This window comes from Tyto alba, unplaced genomic scaffold (assembly GCF_018691265.1).
Source record: "Tyto alba isolate M040663 unplaced genomic scaffold, T.alba_DEE_v4.0 Super-Scaffold_33, whole genome shotgun sequence".
NCBI lineage: Eukaryota > Metazoa > Chordata > Aves > Strigiformes > Tytonidae > Tyto > Tyto alba.
The window spans coordinates 5,494,784-5,521,650 of NW_024881308.1; the positions used below are offsets into that span (position 1 = coordinate 5,494,784).

The 26,867-nt window shown below is 41.6% G+C and overlaps 1 long non-coding RNA gene across 1 annotated transcript; it reads left to right on the forward strand.

Annotated features, from left to right (window-relative positions):
• The first annotated feature begins 820 nt into the window (after positions 1-820).
• LOC116964315 lies at positions 821-26,710 on the forward strand. The gene is made up of 5 exons (XR_004408690.2): positions 821-1,004; positions 2,450-2,588; positions 7,608-7,654; positions 16,401-16,522; positions 26,544-26,710. It is a non-coding gene; the product is annotated as an uncharacterized LOC116964315 (long non-coding RNA).
• Positions 26,711-26,867: the final 157 nt, after the last annotated feature.

Consider the following 26,867-nt stretch of genomic DNA (forward strand, 5'->3'; position numbering starts at 1 on the left):
TGCCTGACCCTCATGTTTTCAGATTATTTCCACATCTGTCTCAAAGCTGTACCCTCCTCAAATGGACCAAGCAGCTCTTTTCTTAGTTAAAATAATAATAATAAAGTCTAAGAGCACCCCAAGCGTGCTGAACATCCCCACAGCTCGCTCTCAGTGCAAAAGAGAGCACCTGGAAAGGCTCAAACACCGGCCCAAGCTCACAGGCAGAAGTAACATGTGGCATGTGTTCGCCGTTGGGTTTTCCTGTTTCTTGTTGCTTCATATTAAACATGAAATTCCATATGGACCTTTTAATGGTTGCTTGGAAATTGGATGTCTGTCACCCCAGTGGGATGTATTGGCATTCTGCACCTGATTGCATTTCTCTCTCCTCCCCCCACAGGACGAGTCAAAGGTTATGGTTCAGAGGAGAAGGAGCCTGTCGACAGCAGGTTCTCCTCCAGCTGCGAGGATGCTTTTTCTCCTTAATAGCATGGGTAGGTTATGCGTGGATGTAACTAGTTTGAGTTTGCATTTGTGAATTTAGGAATGTGATCCAAAATAAACTGACATGAACAAGAAAGTTGAGACTGACCCCAAAATAAGCTATTCTCATCCTAAACATTGGCAAGAGGAGTAAAGCAAAGCAAACAGAAGTGAAGAAGCAGTTCAGAGTTAGGCACAAATTTCCATCCACATCTCTTTTGTTTTCTACACCTGCTTAAGGAAAGAAAAAAAGGTCTTTTTTTGAACTCTTAGCACTTCTGAATACTGTTTTGAAAACTTCAGAAATTGCAGTATTTTCAATGGCTCTTGCTATTTTATTCTCTCTAGCATGATGTTACCGCAGTGCTACTCCCCCACCAGACTGCAATACACAGCAGTGACTTACCCAAACGATCTGCAGTGGAGCCAGCTCATGAGTCTGAGTCCACGAAGTGCTTCTCCACCCTATTTTGGTCCAAGTTGCTGAGCTGATCTCTCTGCACCACATTTCGCTCTTCATATACGCAAGGTGTCCTAAGGTGAGTCTATACCAGCTTCCCCAATGTGGTGTCGTGATGGTCTGGACTCCGTTACTTTAATTACACGTTTGTTAGTCATTTGTGAATTAGCAATGCTACTTCCTCAATTTCACAGTTGGAGAATTCAAGCAGAAGATGTCAAGGTCCAGATCCCCAGCATGCAAATCTCCTAAGGGTCATGGGCTTATCTGTGTCAGCCAGGGTCACACAGGATGGTTCACAGCCAAGTTTCATATCCGAATCTCCCAAAATACACCCCAGTGCCCTGGGATGCTTGGCCTTTCAATGCCTGCAGTGGTAGTTACACAGAAGGAGTGGATAGGAGTCCCAGTGCCAACATTTACTATCGAGTCTAAGTTACTAAAGTATGACTCTGCAAGTTATTTCAATAAATCTACTCTCTTAAATTTAGTTAGGGAGACAGAAATCTGTCCTTGGATTGGTTTGATGCTGTGTGAAACCATGAGCAGTTAGCTGCAGTATTTCCTGTTCCAAGTATTTAGAAATCATGAGTCAGGTTTTCCAAATCTTAGAAATAATGAAATAGGTTTTTAAAAAGAATATTTCAGGATATGTCTTGGTTCTGCTTCCTCAACTGTCTGGGTGCACTTGGTTTACTTGTGAAGTATTTCAACAGAAATACATGGTTTCTAAGCTTGCTTTTAAAAATGACACTCAACTTCTGACATATTTCTGTGTTCTAGATCTGGGCTTTAACAGCAAGACCAAACATTCCTAGTAATTTTATATGTGCTAATAAATGCCAACTCCTTGCCAAATTCACGTCCCCCCACAATATGCGAGGAGAATCAGAAGTGAAAAGTAAATTAAACTTGTGACTGTTTCCTAGTTCTGAACTAGAAGTTGCACAAATTTAAAGCAAATGTAGATTATAGCCAAATTCTGTTACACGGATTTCATTCGAGGTAACTTTTCTGCTGTCAGCTAGCCAGTAATGTCTGCTCTAGCCATTAAATATGATCACTAAAAATTCAAGATAGGTAAGAAATAATTACTATAATAAGCATTTTTTACTTGTCTTCTGCATTTGTATAGGGTTTATCTCACTTTTTTTCCTCTTTCTTACTTCTGAGTTTTCATAGTTTATTTTTAATACCTTTTCTTTGATATCTAAAACTACAAAACAAAAGTTAAGATTCATAACAGTCACCTAATAGCTAGAGGCCAGGGCTGTAATGAAAACATCAGTCATCTTGAGACGTGTGATGTATTCACTGGAATTAATAAAATTGCTAGAATTGGCAACAAAGGAGAGATTGCTTTGTAATCAAGTCACTCTGGCTGTATGGGATTTTATTGTAAGACTACTGCTGGGTTCCCAAGGTCTTTAAGGACTGGTACCCAATTCTGATGGACTTTATATAATTTTCCTTTTAAATTGCACTTTTTATAATATATTTGCATGGTTGTTTGCACACTGACAGGCCCAATCCAACTCAAGCCTGGTATTATTAATACATGGACTCAGTCTTCATCTTGGCACTGGTTCTCAGTTGCCCAGAGGATTCCTCCATCGTTGCACTGTCCTCTACCCTGTGACACTCGTGTCCTACTCTCCATCAGGTATGTGCAGACAGGGTTCACTCCTCAGTGCGGGCAGATTGCTCTAGCTCTGCTGATGGCAAAAAGAAGCTTCACTTGACAGCTGTAGTTATAAAACTTTTCACATACTGAAGATTTTGCTTCTTTTGGGGTATATGAGCTTCACAGAGTTTGATGGAGTTTGCAGGAGTTTGCCTGCTCCAAGGATCTATGCCAGTGTTTTTAGGAAGTTTTTTAAAAAAATGTGTATTCCAATTGTTACCCATAATTGAGATAATATTGCAACAATCTGTGTAGCTTATTGACCTGACAGAGTGCAAACAGCTTTCTGGAAGCCTCCTGATATGAAATATTCCAGCCCTTGTATTGTTCTTGTACACAAAGTGCATGGAGGGAATAAGCAATAAAATACCAGATGGATTTCCTTTGAAACATAATTACTATCCAGGTGCAGACCCCACTTTTCATAGTCAAAGATTTCCATCATTTTAATAGGATTCTTTTAAGTTATAGTATCAGCATCTCCTGACCTGAACTGTGGTCAATGCACTGCACATATGATACTGGTGAAAAAAGAGAGGAGTTCACCTCTCTGTCCTGTTTGGCCACTGACTTTTTTTTTTCTGAGAATGGTGATTGAGATGCCAACTAGTGCCCACTCTCGCAGGGACTTTCTGTGGGGAGGACACCTGGCCTGAGGGAGCTGTACTGAAACTCATTCGGTCTTTGCAGAGAGTCAAACAAGAATATTTATTTTTTTCATCTTCTTTACCTTGCAAGGGAGCAGAGCAATAAAATAATAATAGTAAGAAGAATAAAAAGGCATAACCAGTCTCCCCTCCCATTCTGACATGTTGAGTGCCAAAACTCAGATCAAGTCTTTAAGGTGAAGTGAGAACGCAGTGAAAACAGGGGCTTTATTATAAAGGCAGGGCTGTGAACTTTGTAACTCTCGCTGTACTCCCGGATGTGCCTCTTCACACTGTACACAGCTGCTGAAGGCTTCCAGGGACTGTGGGTGGTGGGTGAGGAAAGGGGAAGAGGTGGTTTAGCTATGCACAATATTTCCCATAAGAAATAAAGCAATAGAGTCTCACCTCACTGCCTGTTTTTCCACATATATTGAGACGGGAATGTATTTATATAACCCTATTAAAAGGGAACACTCAGTAGCAAACTGAGTCTTTAAATAGCTACTGTTCTGCATACTCCAGTCTCCAAACTCCTCAATTTCAACTCACACCCACTTACATTCTTTTGACATATTCCCCATGTTTTTTTGTGACTTTGGGGTCAAATCCAAAACTTATTGAAAGCAGTGGAAAGACACTCAGTGAATTCAGTGGAATTTGGATAATACTCTTAGAGCTCAGATACCATGGTGATAAATGCAATAAATTATATAGACAAAAGTTGCCCATTTTGGGCTAGCTCCACTTCTACAGAAACAAATTAAACTGTTGCTATTGACTGCCACAAGAATCAGTTCTGCCCCTTCCCTGGTGGCATTTAAGTAGCTCTGAAAACATTTTATGAATAAGGAGAATATCTCCCACTTACAGATGTATAAACTGAGGCACAGAGCCATGATTAAACCTGTGAGTCAGGCAGTGCAGAAGAGTTAGAATTAGACCCAGATATGGGTCCCTGGACCACCCAGTGGAAAAAGAGAGTCTATTAGCTGCTAGCAGTCTCGTAGTCCCTCCCAGTGCTACCAGGTCCTGCCGATGCCAACAGGAGTGGAGGGCAACCAACATCCTCCCGTAAATTGTTGAGCATTAATAAACTGAGTGGCTCTAAAGAAGCAGTTTGTTTTTACCACCAAGATGCATTATTTCATCCTTTCCCCGCCCCCCAGCATTCATATTTTCCCTTTGACTCCTGTTATTTTGGTTCCATTTAGCAAATACATTCTTAGTTTTTTTCCCCCTGTGTCCCTCCAGCCACCTTAGTTTGCCTTTTTTTTCTTTCTTTCCCTTAAAAACTTTTTTCCTCATTCAGTGCACTAAGTGGATTTACGACCCATTTAGGGAGCTTACAGTGGCATTGCTTTTGCAGTTCAGAGGCAGAAGGGCCATAAAAAGATTTACAGTTACAGCAAGAGTCGGCTGCATGGAAGTTTGAGATCCAAATTAGACAAAGGGAGCAGAGCGGTGTGAGTGGCCAGTAAAAGAAGCTTGGAAACAAAAACAAATGAAACTGCTGTTAGAGGAGAAGGTTGGGGTGGGGGCAGAGAAGGAGGAGGAAAAGTTGCCTGTTAACTTCACGTTACTATTGCAACAGCTCTGTTAATTCTGTTATATAAAGCCCTTTTTCCTCCTTTTTTTCCTCTCTCGATGTTTTTGTTGGCCAGATTTCCTTTGCAAACACAAATCTCAAACTGGAGAGCAGCAACTTCACACAGTAGTTGAGATTCCAAGGCAGATATTCCCAGGATGTTGGCAGCTGGTTTTGCTGCTGCTGCTGGGACTCCAGGATACAAACTCCAGAGAATAAAACCAAGTGGCTGAAGGAATGGGACTGGTCAGATTGGAGGACTTCAGGTTGCATTACATGAGGATAATCTGACATTTAAAAGAAGCAAGAGGCTGGGAAATAGATTTTATTCTCTCCCCCACTAGTTTTTTCTTTCTGACTTCAAAAACAACAAGACCAGGATTGACCAAATCCATAACAAGCTGAGGCAAATGGGAGATTTGCCGCTGACATTGAAGGAATGTGCCTGGACACATAGAGAGAGGCTATAGAGAGAGCCTGGAGAAGGCTGGGGGCTGCGCTGTGGTGAGACTCAGCCCATTCTGTCAGCACTGTGGGCAGAAACCACACTGGGAAGCAGTGTGTCCCTTCTGGGCAGCCTCCAAAGATGCCACCTTTGTTGGAATCTTCAGGTGTGTCCGGCTGGCTGGTAGTGGGTGCAGCCACGTCTGCGCTGCTGGGGGTCCACTGGTGTTCATGCAGGCCAGCTACAGCCTAGGCGCCGTGTGTTCTGTGCTGTGCCTGTGCTAAGAGGCCTTTTGGGGGAGTCTGAGCTTCACAGAGCTCAGGGAAGATGCCATGCTAATAGAGCAACAGGGCTTGAAACCAGTTGGAGTGCAGGTGGAACAAGCACAGACGGTCTGTACTTACCCCCAGAGATATGCTCTGTGTGCGTGCAGTGGGAGAATGGATCCAATGAGCCTGTGCTTGACTCTTCACTCCACTTTGTCAGGCTTTTTTTCTGCCTATGCAAGTACATAGTGTGGAAGCAGTCATAAATAAACTGTACACATAGAGTCAATAGTTCTCAGTTTTGCTCTAAATGCGATTTTTTTTTTTTTTAAGACAGTTGAAAAGCACACTATAGTTTCCCTTCTCATTGCCTTTGCGTTTATTCTGCTGCTTCCATTTCTAACCAACTTCAAGTTCAATATACCGCCTTTAGTTTCACATAGAGCACTTCATTTCCTGAAGTCTGTCACACAGTGATGCGATCCAACTGCCTTCTGGGCATCACTGAATCGATGCCTGCATTTCAGAAGTGGGTGATGTGTCTATTAATTGCCTTATTCTTATTTTCTGTTGGCTATCATTACATTGTTCAGGGTAGTAGCAGCACAGGAGTTTTTGTTTCCTCATATCTTGTGTATTTTTTTGTGAGCTTCACTGGTGAAGTTGGTGAAGTTATTTACATTACTGGTTTCCTTGAACCTTGTTTTCTTGGATATCCTTTACTCACTGTGTGCTCATAGCTATCCAGTGAAACTAGTGTTACTGGTGGTGTAGAGGACACTGTGGTCCTCTGGATGAAAAAGCACCTTGTAAAGATAGACTTTGAATCCTTGTTCTTTGCTCCCACATGTTCTCAAATGGATGTTAACACTCAGGTTTCACATTATCTATAAGAGGAAAAACACAATCACAGTGCTTTCCCTACATCCCTTTTAGATCTGGTTCTTTCTCCTTCAGAAGAAAAATCTCCTAATAAAAAGAGTGGTAATATTTAACAGCCAGCTTCAGAGAGAAGCTCCAGTCTAAACCAGAAACAAATTATCACGCAGGCCCCCGTTAAAATTTAAACACTAATTGACAATAACCAGACAGGCATCTCTTGCCCCTTTCCACCCCGCCTCCATGGCAATCCACGGCTGCAGCCGTCCCCTTGCAAGCCTTGGGCACGCTCAGCGCGCGGTGCTGTGCTGCCTTCGTGCAGGCTGGTGGTGCTGAGCTCTGCAGCCCCGGCTGGCCTGGCTCCCTGTCCAGGTGCTGCTTGTGTGGTGCCCTGTAAACCTCGAGGGACCGGTCATTTGGGACACTGATGGATTTCTGTGGCTCCCACTGGAGATTTTCAGCAGGACACTGAACTGTTACCAATTCTGCTGTGTCAGGGCCGTTCCTGTCTCCTCCTTTTTGCATTCACCCTCCCTGGCGCTCACTCTCGCTTCTGCCTCTTTCCCCTCTTTCTTTTTCAGTGAGAAGGGCCTTGAACTTCTGGTGGAGACTTGACATATGAGAGGAAGCATTGAAAAGCAGAAAAGACAATTTTATGAGTGATGGCTAAAATGTATTCTTGAAGTACTGTTTTTTCTTAAGTTGAATATAGTCGTGTGAACAATGCAGCAATTTCCATGAAAAATTCTTAGAGTGATAAAAGGCTTCACTTTTTTGGAGGAAAAAAAAGATTGCAAATGAATACAGTCTTTTTACAGACTTAACAGCTCTGTATCTCTGTTCATTTTTTTCCTCTTATTCCCTCCTTTTGTTCTTCTATATTTATATAATAAATAAATAAATAAATAAATAAACCCCAATAAACCATTAGCTTTTAGACTTTATTATGATTCTATTAATTTTAAAACCAAATCAGTGTTTTCAACAAGTCAGCAAAGTGAATCAAGTTGGCAAAAACATGAAAAACATTTTGGAAATATTTTGACAAATTGTCTACTATTCTTTATAGAAACAAGTATGCATTTCCCAGGGAGGGGGGGTAGAGCAACCTTCTTTCTCAATGAAGAAAATAGGATTTTGAAACCTAAATTTTAATAGCCATCCATGTCACAGGTCAATACGGCCAGGATCCAATGCCAGGACTGGGATGATCAGAAAAGGTAAGATAATTTTTCCATTGTTGGAATTGAAAAGGACACGGTCGCCCTCCCCATGCCCCTCCTTCATCCCCGGTGTTTCCCCCTGTGCCGAGACGCAGTTGGGGCACGGGAGGTGCTGCCGTTCCCTCCAGGCCCGTGCTCACACTTGCACAGGGCAAATCCCACGTCCGCAGCAAAGCTCAGGCTGTCCAAGCGAGCTGCGTATCAGAAATGACTTTTACTTAACCTAGGAGGCCCCCACATCCCCTTTAAGCTGTTTTTGACTGTGTCTTCGAGTCTGTAATGTGCTCCGTAAACAAATAACCTGTGTTTTTTTAACTGGGTCATTATGAGTTGAGTTGTACTTCAAGCACGGGACGTGGGGAGGAAGTGGTGGGACCAGGAGCAGAAGGGGAGACAGCGGCAGCCTCAGACCCAGAGGACTGCAAGGAAGGAAAATATGGATGGCTGCCAGAACAAATGCAGAGCCTTTTGGGAAACCGTTTTGAGGCCTCATGAAAAAGTCAGAGAACAAAGAGGTTAAGGAAGGCACAAATAATGTCAGACCTCCAGGAGAGCCGTTTGCCCTGGGCAGGTAGCTCAGACGGGCGTTTGCCCATGCTTCCAGATGGCACATGGTCGTCTTTCTCTGTTACCACACCTGTGATGAGGTTGTCTGTGCACGCTGGGGCCAGAGCCTCTGCACTTCTGCAGTCCAGAAGCATGAAACAGTACCAAAATGAGTGAAAAAAAAAGGGATAAAAATACCTTGAAAATAGCAGCAACTTTGTAAATCTTCATATGTGGTCTACCTTTTGGGGCTGGAATAAGGATCCTCAAAGGCATTTATGTGACTAGAAGTCTGTGTGGCCTCATCAAAACACAGTGTTGTGTTAGGGAGTGCAACATCTGGGAAAATTCCTGTACATGTTTCCTCCCAGGTTAATCTGCAGGAGTTTATGGCCCTCTGGCTTATTTATTAAATTTCACTTTTTTGATTGAAATCATCACGAAAACTCATTGTGAGAAAAAAACACCCATCTCTGCTTTTGTTTGCTCAAAACTGGATCAGAAATGCTCGTATTTTCACTTCTTTATTTCTCTAGGAATTTTAGTGTAGTAAGTCCCTTTTTTATTCCACAAATCACTATGTTCAATGTTGTTTTAGAATAGCTTTTAGTAAACTGCAGTTTCAAAACCTGCAGGCGGCACCCAAGAGCACTGAATATGACTTCTCCAAGCTTTCTATTTTTATTGGCCGGATTCTGATCTCAGTCACATTACAAAACTTTGCTGGCTGATGGAGATGAGGATCTGATCCCTTGTTTTAGTAAAATGAGGCTTCCCTGATTTACAGCTGAAAAAAAAAAAAAGAATAATCTGTCACAGCTTCTTTCTCCCTAGAGTTGATGACTTCATTTTGCTGTTCAGTGGTCCATGGAAGGTTTTTTGGGTGTTGGCTTTAGAAGCAGGTTGGTAACAGAGGCCGCTCGTAATGAGCAGGGGAACTGCAGAGCCTCACCCTCACTGACAGGAGCAAGAGAAATGGTTCACAAACATACCAAAGTGAAATGTGCAGTTACAGGGATAAAACAGTGATACAGTAGATAGGATATCTTGCCAAAACGCTGTCTAAGTACCCATTAATGGACATCTGAGTTTTGTTAAATAATTAATGTGTCTGTTGTATTTTTTTCTTATAGATCTTTCAAGGAATTTAGTTTCGGTTCCTTTGCATTTAGTTTCTGTTCCTTGAAATGCTGCTTTTGAGCCTGTCTTCTCAAGCGTTTATAGACATTGTCTGTAAAGCAGTTTTCTAATAGTAGCTCCTATCTGTTATGGCCAAAAAGCATTTATCCCAGAGTGTGTAACAAGATGGATACCTCTCTTTGTTCCCATGGTATGGTTTGGAAACTGAGGCGTAGCCCACTGAAGTGGACTTGCCAAAGGTCCATATAATAGCCAAGAACAAGTCTTGTCCTTTGACCAACACAAAGAAGAAAATTTTATTAGAGCTTTAAAAACTAAGTGAACTGTGTGAATCCTAGAACTCGGGGAGTTCTAAATAATACTCTTTTGTCCATCTCCACCCATGAAAAATGGCTATTCTGTTGTGGTCTGTACTGAAAATATCAGCATGTCGCCCTGGCTTTGCAATCTCACTTTGCAAACTCATGCAACACAGAAATCTCATGTAAACGATGGGGTGTGGAATTGTTGGTAAGAACAAGACCCCCAGAACACAGCCGGTCCTTTTCCAATTTTTCCTTGCTGTCTCTGTGTCTGGGCTGGCTGCCCCAGATGACTGGAGAAAGTTCTGGTTCTTGTTTCTTGCAACACCTGAGTACCTGGGTTTTTCCACCTTCATCCAAATCCCTGGCTATCCGTGTGAGGAGGATGTCAGCTGCAATACAGCAATTCATATTCTTGTCTTCTTATCACCAGTTATTCTCCCGGAGTGCCAGTTGACCACTTTGGCTTCAGCTTGCAGTTCTCAAAGGGAAAGAAACCAACATAATCATAGTATTAGTGGCTAGATCAAACATAGCGCAATGACCAGGGGAGTAAGCAGGGCTGAGTTTTTGGTTTGGCCTTTGCTGAAGATGGGAGATGTCCACTAACTTTGGTTGCAAAAATGGGTGTGGATCCGGGCAGAGAAGGCTGCACGTGCAGGGATTTTGGGGGCAAATGGTGGGTATGGGCTGCTCCAGCCCTCGCAGAGGGGATAGGGCACCAAGTGCTCTGCTCTGCTCTTAGAAATAGCAGGTTGGTCACAAACTAAAGTGTGAGCTTAGCTCCAAATGATGGTCAGTTCTCTGTAGCCAACCCAAACCTTTCAGCATATCCGCTTAGGACAAGGTGTTCTTCCTCTTCTGAAGCACAAAGGAAGGAAATGCATCTTCAGGAAATGTTTATTTTACCCGTGGATTGTCTGAAGCAAGTTTTGACAATACCCGGAAAAAAAAAAATCACCCCAAAATTAATATTAAAATAGGAGTGTTTATTGATAAAATGCATGATTTTTATGGGCTAGAGAAAAGAAAATGTGCTGTAATGCTTTACACCAGTGGCTGGGAGTGCAGCAGGGCAGCCGAGGTGGGACCCCTGGACGCTGCTGCCTGTGGGCAGGGTGAGTTGGGCGGCAGCTCCCTGGCCCCATCCCCTCAGCTCTTTGCACATCTTAAAACAGCCATTAGAAAACAGAACAAGTAAGATATTTAGCAATATAAAAGTTTACATGTTGGAAGGAGAGATGCTACTTAACACCGAACCTGGAGGGGTAATTTAAACCCCCCAACCTGCAGGAAGCCTTCTTCTTTCTTTAGACCCTGAGAGATGTGTTAGACACATTTCTGCTGAATACTGTGGCTCAGCTCCCCCTCCTTTTTTTCCACCCTTATTTTTTCTAGCCTTGGAGAGCTATAGAGGAAATCTTGAAGGCAGCTGGTCTCTGGAAATGAAACCTTGAGATTTAATGCCTTAACTAAGAATGAAGGAGTTAAAAAGGAAATAAAAGAAATATTTAATTTATTTCTCTTGAACATAGCTCTGCCCAGTCCCTTCCTCCCATGTACGCACTATCGACACCCCACCACAGAAAACAAACCCCTCGGTCGTTGCATAAGCCCAACCAGCGTGTCCCTGCAGTCTGCCGCAGACCTATAACCTCCTACTCCTCCAGGCTGGCTCCGGCAAGCTGCACTGTGAGTCTGGGTGGACTGAAATAAGCATGGTGAGAGGCTTCCACAGAAACCTCTAAATGGGTTTTAATGTCTCCCCACCGTAGAATTCCCGGAATTAATTTGTGTCTGGCTTTTGAAATCAGGGACACTGTTAAAGAAGATGGATGCCCCTAAGAAGTATTGAAAAGAATGAAGGGATGACAGTGGTGGTTTATGTAGCAAGCCTGGCCATGGATGAAGAGTAGTAAATGTGGTTGGTTGATTGAGATCAGATTTTTTATTTTTTCCAGTGGCAACGCCCATGTAGTTTATTTATCTATTTTCCCCTTTCACTTCAAGGCACCTAACAACAACACTGTATTTTATAAATCCCTGTGATTATGAATCTAGAAGGATGGCATTCTTGGTTTCCTCAGAGGCCAGGAGTCTATACCCACAGGAGACGGATGGGAGAAGTAGCCAGCAAGCTTTCTATATTATTGCACAGAATTGCAGGAACTGGTTTTGGTTTACACCGCATGGGGGAATGCAAAGTCTGCACAGAGCATCTCCATTTACTGCTTCCTCTGCGTGCAGCCAAGGCAGGATTGCTTACGTTCCCTCTGCACAGTTACTGGGGAGGGAATAATGTCGTGCCTACCCTGCAAAAGCAGTGCCTTTGCATCAACTGTTTCTGTTATCCTGCAGGTAGGATACAACCCCAAAAGATTAGAAGTGCTTCATGTAACTGTGCAAAGCTGGTGTAAAAGTCCAGACCGGTCCAGCCCCTTTCTCCACTTCCACATCTGTGCCTTGTCCCAGCAGAATGGCTCCCATATCTGCACGAAAAAAGTGTCCCCTTACTTTCTCTTGCCCGGCAGCAGTGTCTGATGAGACTGTGAGACCCCCAGGTTATGGACAGCAAATAGAGATCGTTGCTGCAGGATCAGTCAGGTTGTGCTGCAAAGTTAGGAAGTGTTTTCCCATAGTTTAGAAGATAATTTTTAAAAGTAAGGGATTTAGTTTACATTTTTTCACGGGCCCCAAGGTCAGCTATGGAGTAAGAGCTGGATTTAGATTTAGAGTCATCTCTCAGCTCTGAGGAAAAAGAAGAAAAAGCAAAACCAAAACAGGCATGTTTGATTTTGGTTCTTTGCTTCATCTTCTTGCTGCCTTGGTAATAGGGTTGCTTGTGGTGGTGTGGGGGCAGCCCCACAAGATCTCTGATCTTTCCCTCCTCTTCCTATCATTCACCTCCTCCCCAGCCCTACCAGAGTCAAATATAAACTTTCTTAAAATGAACACAAGATTCATTCCACTTGACCAAGCCTGACTTCCCAGAAAATAAACAGCAAGAACAGAGCCAGCCAGCCCCTTCTCCCAGAGCTGCCAGCCTCCAGAGAGGCGAGGGATGGACCCAGAGCAATTCTGAGCCTTTTGCAATGAGAATGGGGTGCCAAGGAGAGGGGTCCCACCTAAGGGATTTCCCGGGGTCCACTGTAAAATAGCAATATCACTAAGTGCCTTAATTTTCACAGTTCTGGTTTCTTTTTTTAATCTCAGTTGGATCCTGAATAACTGAACGCAACTGTTTCCCTGCCTTGATAACAGATCAAAAGGAACCAGGTCAGTAGCACATATTAGTGCTATTGATAGAACAGGGATTTTCAGAGCTCAACACTCAAACTAATCTGAATAGGGCAATAGTCGATTCCCTTTTATGAGCATATTTACTTTTGCACTTTGTTTTCTTTCTATTAAATGAAAAAAAAAAAAAAAGAGGAAAGAAAAAACAACTCACTAATAGCAAAAATGGTGTATATTCATTAGAAGAATGACTAAAAATCGGGAATAAAATATGCTGAACAGTTTTCCAACCCAATCTTGCCTTCAGAGTGGATTAAATTAATTTCTGCTATGCAGAAGTCACCTTGTACTGCACTGACTGGGATGTGCTAGGACCGCACCAGCTGGCCACGAAGGTGAGAGAGGGTGAGGGGACACTGGAAAGGCTTCAGTTCCCGCTCTCCAGGGCAGCTCTCCCAGACACTGGACATCCCCCGGACGCTGTGCCGAGTCTCATCTGCTGGGCCGCTTTGCCCTTGGGTGTCTGGTAGCATGCTCGAGGCAGTGAAGCTCTGTGGTGCAGCTGTCCTAAAACCACAGGACCAGCTGTGACCTTTTGGACTTGAAGTCCATGCTTTTTTCTTAGGCTCCCAACCCCATGGGCATTTCCCGTGCAATTCCCTGGGAGCAGCTGTGTGCAGGTGTTGCCTACGGCACTAAAATGATCCTCTCTGAAATAGCATGGGAAAGAAACAAGTGAAGACAAAATAGTAAATACACCTGTATAGGAATCCTTTTCCTTACCAGGCAGTAGATGTTTTGGGACCTAGGTCAGAGTTATCTGATATGTCCTGGATCCCCTCTTCCTGCACTCGTCACCTTCTCTAACTCATGATGTTTATCTGCCTTTCCTTTCCCAGGACAGGTATCTTTGATCTCGGCTGGCCTCACTGTTAAACAGTCTCTCTTGCAATGAAAGCATGAGCTTCTGATCCTCGCTAATTCTCTAATCCCAAAACATCCTGTATGATTGTGTGAGTCTCTCAGCTTTCTTCATCCTACCAGCAATACTTGGCTTGTTATTTAAAAAAAAAAAAAAAAAAAAAAAAAAAAAAAAAAAAAAAAAAAAAAAAAAAAAGAGAGCCTGCCTTTTCACTGCACCAAACCTGTTTTTATGGAAAAAAACCTTAAACTAAGACAGCTGAAATGTTCCCTCCTGATGGCTAACTGCAGTAAGCAGCAGTAGTCACAGAGTGCTGAACTCAAACACCTTCCTCTGTGGGTAGTTTTGCTTTGCCTATGCTGATACTCACAGGCAGCCTTAACGAGGACAAATGTAGTTAATGAATGTTGGCCACCACTTCTGCAAATTACATATGTGCTGCTAAGGATAACATTAAAAGTTTAAAAAATTAAAAAAAAAAAAAAAAAAAAAAGAAAAAGGAAAAGATTTATTTTTGTGTTCGGTTTCAATTTGCTGCTATTTTTTCTTTACTATCTGTTTTCCACTATAAGCATTATCTGTTCAAGCCAGAACAGAGTAAAGCTAATTGTTAGGCCCCTCTGTTTTTCCTTCTTACTGTTTTATCTCCTAAGCAACTTTATTTGGTACAAGACAAATAATCTGAATTCCTGAAGTCAGAAACAAGGAGTGGGAGTCCGGGAAACTAGCTGCTGATCTAATGCAGTTTTTGCAAGTGTGGTTATGGTTAGAAACTCTAAATATGGCACCGTGTTACTGTACACACGGTAACTGCACCCTGTGTGTCAGTGTCTGAGTCACAGTTGTGTAGTTTACTGACAAAAATATGTTTTACTACTCGGCTGCAAGGAGTCGATAGAGCTGGGGTGAATGAGCCGAGCTCGCTGCATCGCGTGTTGCCAACCGACTGAGCGGGCTCGGTGCGCACCCGGGGCTTGCTGTTGCAGCACAAGGGGCATGGTTTGGCAAGCAGATTTTGGGCCAAGTGTCGTTTAAGTGAAAGGAAAAGGGGTGTCTTCTGCCTGCCCTCCCCCCTCCCCCGCCCCAAGTTGGAGGCTGCCCGGGGAGGGGTGTGCGGTCAGGAGAGCTGTGTGATGCCCCTGGGAATGAACAGATTCCACTTCTGTGAGAGTATTTGAAAAGTTTTGTTTCCAGCACCGTGCAGAACAGAAGCATCTTTCCAAGCCTTGATGCTGTGAAATGGAATTGTCACCCTGTGGCTCCCTTTTCCCCCGTCACAGGGCAGCCTCCTTCTGCCAGCAAATGAACTGGCAAAAAATTTAATTTTTTTGACTTTTGAACTGAACTGACTTGATCTGAATGTTACTGGCAGAAACTAAATTAATACAATCTTTTTCTTTTAAGAGAACCCCCTTTATTTTAATATTTTCAATAATAAGTATCCACCATGGAGACCAGCTGGCATTCCCATACTGTACACGTTCATCCTAACCTTTACTATTGACTGACTCATACAGCATGCATCTGCAAGAGTTATTAATGGAAAGTATTAAATAAATTTGGTTTAATATTTGGTAAATAGGAGGTGTCTTTTCTTTGTGCTTGAATTTGTGTTTCAAATGTCTATGTTTGTGTTATTTATATTAATATATTTCATGGGCTCCTTAATAATAGTAGCAATTAAGATAATAACAATAAATACTAATAATACTGAGCTCTTCTGTTTTTCATCAAAGGAGGTCAAGACTCAAGGGTATACTTCTGGGTCTGGTATAATGTAGATCTGATCTTCTTACGGTATTTCTTTTTGTGGAAAGGTAGGAGTATCATGCAAAGATCAGATCGCTTGTATTTTGGCCTCTGGAATGTCTCTTAGGCATCATAAACACCAGTTAGAAACATAAAATTGGAAAGAAAACAAACACTAGGACATTGAAAAATATAACCACAAATACTGACCTATTTGTGTTTTTTTTTTTTTTTTTTTTTTTTCTGATTTAGCAGAATGCTATTAATATTATAATTAAAGCTATTTTGTAGCCTGGGGGCTTGAACACCTGGCTCTTATTAGAGCTAGATCTATAATGTATGGTGAAAAAAAAAAGGGGACAGGAGAGGAGATGGCCCAAAGGAGAACACAAGAGGGCACAGTGGCACCTGTGGTGCACTTTTGTTTGCTGGTTTTTTGAAATGTTGAGGGTAAGGTGAATTTAAGCCTATGTTTGCATGACATAAATAATTACGGTAACATGGTTGATTAGTTGGAACAGTAAAAATGTAGTTTGTCAAGTTGGATTGTTTACTAGCATTATTTTTTGGTTAGTTATGAGGGTCAAAGGTAAGATGTGATGACTGTATCATATAAGGTTAATACGGCAATAAGCCCTACTATAAGTTTGGCAGAATTAACCCGGGCAGTCAGTAGGGAAGTTACCTATTGTACTAAATAAGGTACAAAACATGTGTTCCTGGCAGGTGTTTTCTGCAGCTTTCCTCATCTGTTCCACTATTCTTCCACTGTATTGTGCTAAAGGAAACTAGCTCTGTGATTTTAGAAGCAAAGGATACTAATGCTGCTTTTCATTTTCTGTTCAAGGAGGATGGATGTTTCTGCAAAGCCTTTTGCATGTGACTGATCAGAAATGACCCAAGCAAAACCAAGAAGCGTTAGCTGAACCTTCAGCAACCTCACCATCGTGGACGCTGCTGAATTGAGAGGTCAGTGGTGAAAATTTTCTTCTGAAAGAGTTAGTGCTGTAAATAGATATTTGGAACGAAGTGACACAGAAATAAGCAGAATTCTATCACAGATATTAATTTGGAGTTCAGAGATCACAGTTTTCCTTAGATGTCTCCTGCAGGGTGCTTGCTAGGGGAGCAAACAGCCTCCCTGTACCATGGTCACTTTCATGTGTTGGCTTTTGTGGAGGGAGAACTCGAGTCAGAACCATTCCACCAGAGCAAGTCCAGCAAAGGGTTGCAGAGTCTGATTTGGATTTGTTCTGTCACTGTTTCTGAATTTCACAGGAGGTTACAGGCTGGGCCTTTACTATGGGAATTGTGGTTGAAACCTCTGAATGCTGTAATCCATGACATGACATTAGTTCACAATTAAAAATGAACAACCACCTTCTTTTTTTTTGTAAAGAAGTCCTCATCCTCCCTCAGGTCTCCTATACATTTATTTGCAAGACACAACTTCTCCTCCCACCCACACCAGCCTCCAGTGGTTTCTTACCCTCCCAGGAGTCACTCAATCCGTTACTGTGCATGGAGCTGCAAAAAGAAGATGTGATACTATGCTGCATGCAAAAAAGTAAAGAAACAAGATCATTAACATCTTAATATCCTGTCCTGACATCTCACAAATTATTTTAGACTTCATAGCCAATGTAAACAGGTTTGTTTTCAACTCCCCTAATTGCCTGCTAATTGAGAGCAGATGCAGGCCTTAACTTTCGGCAGATAAAGAACAGCCTCTTCTCTAGGGTTTCGCATCTATCATGAGGTCTCTGATGTATGCCTGCGAGCTTCCCTGGTTAGTGATGCCGAGGCAGAGAGGGATTGGAGCTGCTCCTCCTGAATCGTGCCTGAAACCTCACTGAGACAGAAGGGAAGACAGAGCTATGGGACTCATCAGTAACATCATCATCATTATTGTTTCATTTCGTACTTCAGTGCACTTTCTGCAACAGCATAGGTTTCCTTCTGGGGGGGAGTTCTCCGAATTATAGATGGGTTTCTCGTTATGATAGAAATCACTGGGTTTATGAAAAATGCATTGCTGTCATATTCCATTATCTACTTCCTCCCATGCTGCAATCCAGTAGCTTGCAAGTCATTAGATTCTTTTTCAGAGTTCCTTTGAAATAATCCTTTCAAAAAAACACTATTCATTGGGTATGACCCCGGAGAGATACTGTCTGGTACTAAAGCTCTCTTTTAGTTCTGCAAGGGAGACCTGTAACAACAAGATAAGTGCGTGTGTATTCCAAGTAACGTCTGGAGTTTGCTGCCTCCCATTAAATGCAATAGGAGCTCACAGTTCAAATGGTAGAATTTTGCTTTGTAAATGTAGGAGAAAATGTAGTTCAGATATATAGGTAAATTTGCATTTGGTAGTGATTTAATGTTCCATGGTCTGTTTTAATTCCAACTTAAATATTACATTAAAAACAGCAATAAAAAATAAAAATAATAATAAAAAAAGCGTGCTAACTGCTGCGTTCAGAAAGAGTGGATATGATTGTTCTTGCTGTCAGTGTAGCAGTGAGCTGCCTTTTACTTTCTCCTCTTCATTTAGCAAGTCAGCAGCAGTAGTTAAATGATAGCCCTCTGGTCTTTCTTCAGGACTGTTTTTGCAAATGAAAGCAGGAACTTCAAATCCTCATGTTTTTCATATCACTTACAAGGTGTTTTGTGAATTTTAACATTTTTGCATCTATCTGCGAAAAGGCAGAGGGCGTGTGAGGAATTCTCAGTGAGAAGTGCTCTTTGTGCAGGTAGCCTGCATGGGTTTGTACCACTGGGTTCAAGAGGTCATAAAGGGATATTTAAAATAGAAAAAAAAACAACCAAAAAATAATAATAAAAAGCAAAACAGTTTGGTGGTTTGTGAATGATAAACGGGTACAAAAAAAGAGGAAAAAATTCACATCTAACCAATGTCATTCAGAAATACCTAACGCACCTGGCGTCTGGCATATGAAGCATTATTCAGTCCCAAAACCACAAAACCTTCAGGTTTTCACTGTGATTTCTTCACAAAGCCCTTTTCCTCTCCCAGGGCTGGCTCCAGGCCTCCCTGTGAACACAGAGTCACCCCTGCTGACATTATCCCTCTCTGGAAAGTTGCCACAAACCTTGCAGAATAAAGTCCTGATCTAACAGCGATGCGAGTGGTTTAATAGGAGGGCAAGAGGGCTTGAAGTCAGTAGCACGAGGCATAACAGAGTAAAGCAGCGGTCCATTAAATCAGCGCACTGGGGCCTAGGCATTTACAGTCACACAGTCAGATGTTTCCAGTAATTATTTCCCCATAGCATTTTTATTAGGTGCTCCATAAATAATATTCACTGCCATGCTCTTCTCATGGTCTTTTATAAAAAGAGAGGGAGGAAAGAAGAGAAGGGAAATTTGCCTTACCTTTAGCTGGATTTTGAGGTAATTCTGGGTTTCAGTCCTACTGAAGCAGATATGAGTTTGGAAAATATGGGTAAATTAGTTCCTTGCTGACCAAACATTGTTCCCTAACACCATCACTGGACCAACTTAACACAAGGCAAGTTTCTATTTCAGATTTAGATTTGTCTGCTTGTCATGGTTCCCATACAGACCTAGGATGAACAGACAAGCAAGTGCTGGGATTGGAGCGGGATTTTTTTTTCTACATACCCTTTGTTTGTTGTTAACTTTATTTTTTTTGGCAGTATTTACGTAGGTCAAATCCAGGGTCATCACATCAGCAACAGCACTGCCTTCTCCTCTCTAGAAAGACCTTCTCAAAGCTCAACACTGTCACTGTGAGTTTAATCTGGTCTGTACATGCAGCATCTATTGACAAACACTGGCTTTTTGATTGAGGCTACTGTGCAAAGGTTTCTTCCAGAAAATATCACTGCATTGCCTGGGCTATAGTATTAAAGTTAAGCAATACAGCTTCTTTCCTGGCACTAGGACTCGTGTTTTGCAAAGGGCTTTTACTCAGGTATTTGATTTGCAACATCAATTTTCTAGCCAAAGTAAGATTCCCCAAATAAACTTCAGGATCTGGGGACTTATTTTTCTACTTATTGAACTACAGAATTGCGACCAACCCCAAGCAGAACTCTGAGGAGCAGCAGTAAAAGGAGGTGGAGTAAATAGTCATGGTTCAAGTTTGCTACTACAAGGGTCACAAACTCTTCCACCTGTGTGTGTCAAACCTCTAAGCAGTAGCAGGTGTGTATTTATATAGATCTACACACAAGTGCAATACTTCTGTCTAAGCTGAAATCTGTGCATCAAGTGTAGATGAGCACAGGGAGTACAGAAATTGTTAATAGCTGGGGAGAAAATAGAGCTTTAAATAAATACAGTGGTTTTGCTTATAGTAACTGTCAGTGTCTGCTCAGGCTTGGTGGCCTTGCTGCTTGGTCGTCTCCTGTTTGTACACGAGGGTACAGTGCCACATGGCTGTATTTCAAAGGGAATGGAGTATCTTCATGTAGCTACTTGTCAGTGGACTAGGGCTCTCTTAGGAGCCCTGATTGCTGGCTAGCAGGGTCATTTCACCCACGATCCAAGGCTGGGGTCAGTCCTGACACAGCCCTCACACCGTGTCCAGAATTGCTGGAGCCTCTTGCAGCTGAAAGATGCTCTGCTGCTGGCCATTGCTTTAGCCATGCTAGGGGACGTTGTGTCAGTAAGAAAAGACAACTCATCTGTTTCTCAGAAAATACAATCTCCAGATAATTTCTCAGTTCCTTTTGTTCTCCATTTCGCTTCTGGTCTGATCAAACTGGGGAAGCTGCAGCCTGGAATTAAGTATGAACCCATTCAATGTATATAAATGTATGTATCTATTTTGAGGTATAGGAAGACTCAGTTCAGTGAACCTAGGCCATTGGCATTTTATAATTTCCTCTTGCTCCAGCAGGTAAGAGATTAACCCATTGTTATTCCTCTCTAAAGGAACAGAGAAAAAGATACACTCTGCAAAGATCCTAATTATTTTTTTTTTTTAAATAATAATCCATTGGGTTTTTAAAGAAATATTTTATTGGAACCATAAGGTTTCTTTTTTTGAGAGAGAGAAAATTTGAAATCCGGAGTTTATTTTTCCTTCAGTGTCTCTCCTAAGAAGCAACAGGAATTGAGATTTTTTTTTTTTTTCTCTCTTGTGTTTGTGCCTACTTATTAAACACACATGTGGCCTGGATTCCTTGCGTAGGTGCAAAGAGGTTTGAAAAAAAGAAAAAGAAAAAAAGGTGTAACCCAGTCCATTGACCTGTCTCTTTGCCCTTAGGACTCTTTCGAACAGCTGTGAGAAAAAGAAAAGAGGGGGGGGAAGAGAGAAAAAAGGAGGCAGTTTAACAAGCCAAATCCAGATGTTCATTTCATATACACACCCTGAACAGCTTTTGCATGGTTTATTTCGTTTTCTGAAACCATTTTTCACCAGCCTGTTTTCTCAGCTGGGAAACTTCTGGTGTAGTGTTTTCAAAAAAATATTGCATTTGGCATTACAAGAAAACAGAGCCTTTAAGACATTAAAAGGACAATATCCTTGTTTGACTTGGCCCAGGGAAGCAGGGCTATAGGAATTTTAGATTTCTGTACCACCCAAAGAATAGGTAAAAGAAATTTTCCACTCTTAAACCCAGTTTACGTGGGAATTTGAGAGTTGATTTAGTTTGATTTTTTTTTTTCTTTTAAAGGTTACTTTGAGGACTTTGTGTTAGTGTAGTAGGACTTTATTAGCATGAAGGAATAAGCAAAGTGATAGCAGTCAGTTTGCATCTGGATTCAGATGAACCATGGTTCAAAACTCAAACTGATGATGAATAAACCTTATTTTTGTTTTGTGAGGACCAGATCATGCTCATCCACTGCAACATCTACACAATGCAGACAGACAAATTTGAAATTGTTTAATACTGGTGCAGTTTCTCTTTATTTACAGTAGAGGCAAGCTAGATAATATGAGCCACAATTCATATTGTCTCTGTGAATAGCACTGGCAGCAGTGAGGATGGTGACTGACTGACAGGACAGCATCTACACTGAGTTTAGAGTTATCCCAATGGCTGGCGTTGGGGAAGATCAAGTGCAAAAAAGACCTATTCTGCTATCACTTAGCTAATCAAAGGATATATTGCCCTTCAGAAAGCTCAGTATAAAACCCCAACTCCTCTGAAGCCAGTGGGTGATTTGCAGTTTGCTGTCCTTCACAACTTAGGTATAAAGCCCTTTGTTTTTCACCTGTGAGATCCTGCAAGTGTCATTCACTATTAATTATTATATTAGATAAGAGACTTTATTCAAATTCCTTCATGTAAAGAAAGGTCTATAACTTTGCAAAAAAGTTTGAGCAATGCTTTAGTGCTCCTTTTGTTCACCTGTTCTAAAATAGAAAAAATTGCAGGTATTCTTATCAGAAATGTCACCATCCAGTACAGATCTCAGACCCCATCAGCTATAAAATAAAAGCAGATGATAAGAATTGTTAATGACAATCTGAAGCTATGTATTGTGGTTAAATTAGTTGACAAAAAAACAGTATAAAAAGATTAATGAAAATAATATTACTTAAACAAGTAAACTGAAATGTTTAAGGTATTAAAATGTCCCATGCCATGCTTTCCTTTCAATTTGCTACTGATAAAATAAGGTGAATTCATCACGTGTTTCTTGGCATTGCAGAGCATTCATGGTGTGTGTGCCTGTTTGTGTGTAAGTATAGGTGTGTGCATCCTTAAGCTTTGGCTGTGCCTGGTAGTGGGAATATTGGCATTTCGGTGTCAGAACACCACCAAGTGGGCTATAAATACTTGGTCCTTCAACTAATATTCTCTTCAGACAGAATTAAAAAAAAAAAAAAAAAAAAAGTAAGAAAAATCTAATTAAGACTTAAAATGCATTAGGCAGATTATTTGGCCAGTACAGAACTAGAGTGGAAAGCTGCCAAGCAGTACTAGTAAGTTCTGTTGAGCAAACCCGTAGTCTTTTTAAAGCCACTGACTTGGTACACAGATTGAATAATCCTGGAGAAAGCATATATTGTCTGTCCATTTCAGGAAATTGCAAATTCGTAATGTAAAACAGTGCCCTGATGTGTTTTTTCTCTCTTCTCTTTATCTGGTAGTGTGCACTATATATATGTGTGTGTATGTCTCTGTATTTGCATGCACACTTACATGTACATTATTATACAAATCTATACAAAAGCATGTATTAATTACTTGATTAAACAGGACAGTCTGTTTGTGTGGATATCAAACCTAGAACCCAGGCAGCTTCACATCTGACTTTGGGTAATAAGACCTCCTAATATCTAAGCTCAGAGACAGATAAATCCAGGAACTTCTGCATAGATATTGTCAAGACTCCATATTTGGAGATATTTTGTCAGTCAATGTATATACAATGCACTTAGATATTTGCCTTGGGAAACGTAGTTTTAGAGATATCAGGGATCCATATGTACACATACCACTACATACATCTCTGATGGAAGGTCAGTCTTTAAGGCACCATGGAGCTGGTATCAGGGTTTCATTCTGTGCTTGCACAGCACATGGCAGCCTTGGCCTGTGGATGGGGCAGTTATGTGCTGCTGTAAGACAAAGTCAGTAAAGATGATTCAGGAGCTGAGAAGAAAATGAGGAGGTAATGGCATTGTATGGGGGATTTGGAATAATGCTGCCTTGTACTGTCAGCCTGAACCCTTCCAGTCATGTAAAGGGAAAAGAGTAAGTCTGGTGAAGTGTGAGGGCTCTTATCTCATTCTGTCTTTCAGCAATGACCGGTGCCACATGGCCTCCCAAAAATGCCTTCTTTGTTTAGCCAAGAATTACACCCTGTAAACATTCCCAATCACTGCATCGAAATGGTTACATTTATTATAACAGCCTGCTGTAAACTTTGGTTCAATAGTCTGTTCTGAGAGGGATTAATATGTGCTCTGGGAACACCATTATCAGTGGTGAGGAGTCACAGCAGTAGACTCTCTGGTCTCATCTGGTGCCACACAACACAGGAGAAGCTCAGTGTTGCCCACTGCACTCCATGTTCTATCTCCCTTGGGTTTCCCTACAGATCAACTCAGGTTTGCCTAAAACTTTGCAAAGTATGGCAAAATATTTCCTATCAAAAAGATCAAGGTCAAGGGGAAATCATGATATTCCTCTTTGTCTCACCCTGGTAAATTAATTTTGATGCTGCTCATTGTCACTCCAGGAAAGTTGTGTGTCACCCTTAGTTGTCTTCTCTACAGGCTCTACTGTTATGACTCTGCCAGTGAGAACAGATGCATCGTGTTTTAAGGGAATTTCTTTCATCAATATTGTTGTACTGTTTTCTGGAGATGTGTGAACTAAGCTATCAGAGCTGCTTTTTGTCCACAGAGTGCATCCATGCCCCTGACTTAGTGACAGCAAGGAAGAGAGTGAGATTTATTCATTTCCTGAGATGACAGAGCATGGGATACTGCAGAACTGGTCCCAGTCACCCATCAGTGGTGCCATGTGTTTGTGTAGCTCCTAGCACAACACTGCCTCTGCCACAGTGGGAGACCCATGGCCTGTTTCTCATAGGTGGTGTTGATGATAATGCTCAGAGAATTAAACTTGTACCTTCCTGCTGTGAAGGTACAAATAGTGGGTGGTGCAGACTGTATTTGCAACACTTTATTCTGTCTTCTGTTTTGTAGGAGTAAAATAAGAGGTTTTCATTTAGAGAAGGAAATTAGGGTTGAGGTAGGAGATGAGTATTTCTAAAAGTGATCATCTATATTGCTGCAAAAACTATAATTGGTATTCTCAGAGTCATGGATTAGTTAAGATTGGAACTGGCATTTGTAGATCCTCTGACTCGTGCTTAAAAAAGGACCAACTTCAGAGGTAGCCAAGGTTTCTCAGAGCCACGTTCTATCAAATTTTTAAAATCTGCTAGGTTAGGTGTTTTGTCACCTTTCTGTGCAACCTGTTCCAGAACTTAACTCTCTTCCTTTCCATTTATTTTTTAATTAAGTTGGAATTTGTTTTGCTGCAACTAACTTGCGATTGTTGCCTCTCATCCTTTCACTGTGCGTATCTGAGAAAAGGTGAACTCTATCTTCTTTGTAGCCATCAATCAGTAAGTAGAAGGCACCAGTTAGATCTCCTTCTTTAACTTTTTTCTTCTCCAGGCTGAACTAATTCACGTCCCTCAGCCTCTCCTCCTGTGTTCAACTATCTTGATAGCCCACTGATGGACTCAATATAATTTGTTGATATCCTTCTTGCACTGTGAGGAGGGGAAAAGGTCCAAAAGTGTAACTGGATTTTAGTTGTGGTTAATATTTTGTATTAACTGTCTATTCTGTTGACATTGGATGCTCAAGCCTTGTTCATAAATGCAATATAATGCCTTTCATTCAAATGTTGGGAACGTCAGGGAATACCTACTCAGCCTTCTTGGAAAAGCCTGTTTCCTGAACACGCTGTACCCAGGTCATCCTGTCCCATTCATTTGACACTCTGTGATAGCAATACAGTTAATTGCTTTTTTTCCTATTGCTGAACTGACTGGATGATCCTGGAGATGCTGAATTTGTTTTCTTCTTTGACAAAGCGCATACACTCATGGATTTTTACAAAGGAACCAGAAACATCTAGGAAAAAGCAGAAGAAATGGAAAGCCCTCAATTTCTTTTTCTATGAATAATTTAGTGCCAAGTTAACTGAAACATTTGAAAAAGAGATTTTTGGTGCCTAGCTTCATTAAACCCTCTATTCCCAAATGTATTCTCTATCAGTGTCAGCATCCAACACTTCATCTTGTCCCAACCACAGCAAAGGCCTTGTGGAAATAAAATGCAGGGGAAGGGAGAGGAAAAGCAGATTAATGTTGCCATTATGCATGTCTCTGTGTGTGTGCATGTGCTCTGTAAACTTACTGTGAGGGAAAAAAAATCTATATGAAAAGAAGGAGTGAAGTCCCAAGCCACATCAGCCTTCCAAAACGTGCACTCCTTTCGGGGGTATGAGCCACGCTCTGTTGCATTAAGGAACATTGTGCCACACTCCAACCCGCTTCTCTGGAGCATGAGTTTTAATCAGAGTATTATGTTCTCGTCCACTAAGCTTTTACCAGCACAATGAGTGGGACCTCCTTTACTTGGCAGTGGTTTCTGTCAGCGATCTGTCTTCTACAGCTATTTCCGTGGGAAGGCCCTCCATCTGGTGCTTGGCAGGGAGGGGAACTTTCCTCTCAAATGTTTTCTCTCTCTCTCTCTCGCCCTGTTTAAGGTATACCCTTTGGAAATCTTCAGCTTCCAAGATTTATTTTTGCACAGGGTACATACTTTGTTTTACGTGGTCTGGCTTTCTTTTAACAAAACGCCACCCCCGTGCCCTGCTTATCCTGGCAGAGGGAGAAGAATGCTGTTTGCTTTAACATTACCTTCGGTCTCAGTATGCAACAGGTCAAAAGATGTGACAAGTACACATGCTAATCCCTTTCCCTTTCAGTTAATAGAATAACACAGATGGGAAAGTTTACATTGGGATCTGACACTCGCTCCAAGCTGAAGTTAAGAACGAGACGGGGCTGGACACTGCCTTTCAGATCAGAGCGGTTACTACACAAACTCACCTTCCCACTCAGCATCAGGTTGCTCCTGTCATCTTAAATTCCATTTGCTCTCCTAAGAATGTTCCCCTTGCCCTTCTACTCTCTTTTTGAGAGTAGTAGGTAGAACTGGTTAAGACGTTTTAAGCTTTTGTAGAATTAAATATTCATCAAGAATCAGTGATGTTAAAGTGAAAAAAATGTCAGCATTTTCCACTGAAGCACCACCATTTGTTTTAAAATGGTGACTTTAAACATTTGGCATTTCTGAGCATTGAAATATCACATAAGAAGATAATTCCTGCTAAAACCAGACACTTTCTAAGGAATATCAATTTGATTTCAATAAGACCCCATATTACCAGTTTTCTCATGTATAATCAGACTGTTTACATTTCATTTGATTCTGGTTTCTGTTTCTTTTTAGCCTCCAGAATATGTCCTCTGACATTCTGCATGACATAGCCCATTTGTAATCTTGCATACCTGAAGATTTGTCACTTAAGTTATTCCTACAGAAAACATGCAGAAGAATAAGACCTAGAATTATGCCTTTGAAGGGAAAAGCTGCAGCAATGACTAACTGAAAGGGCTGATCCATCACACACCAAATACTACTTTCTTCCCACCAGGTATGCACCACTTCACAACGCCTGTCATGAGAACCTTCTGCCAGCTCCCGATGAGGGACCAAGTTTCTGGTTACCAGCAATTCCTTAAAATTAAGATTTTGAAGGTATCTCTGTAATGA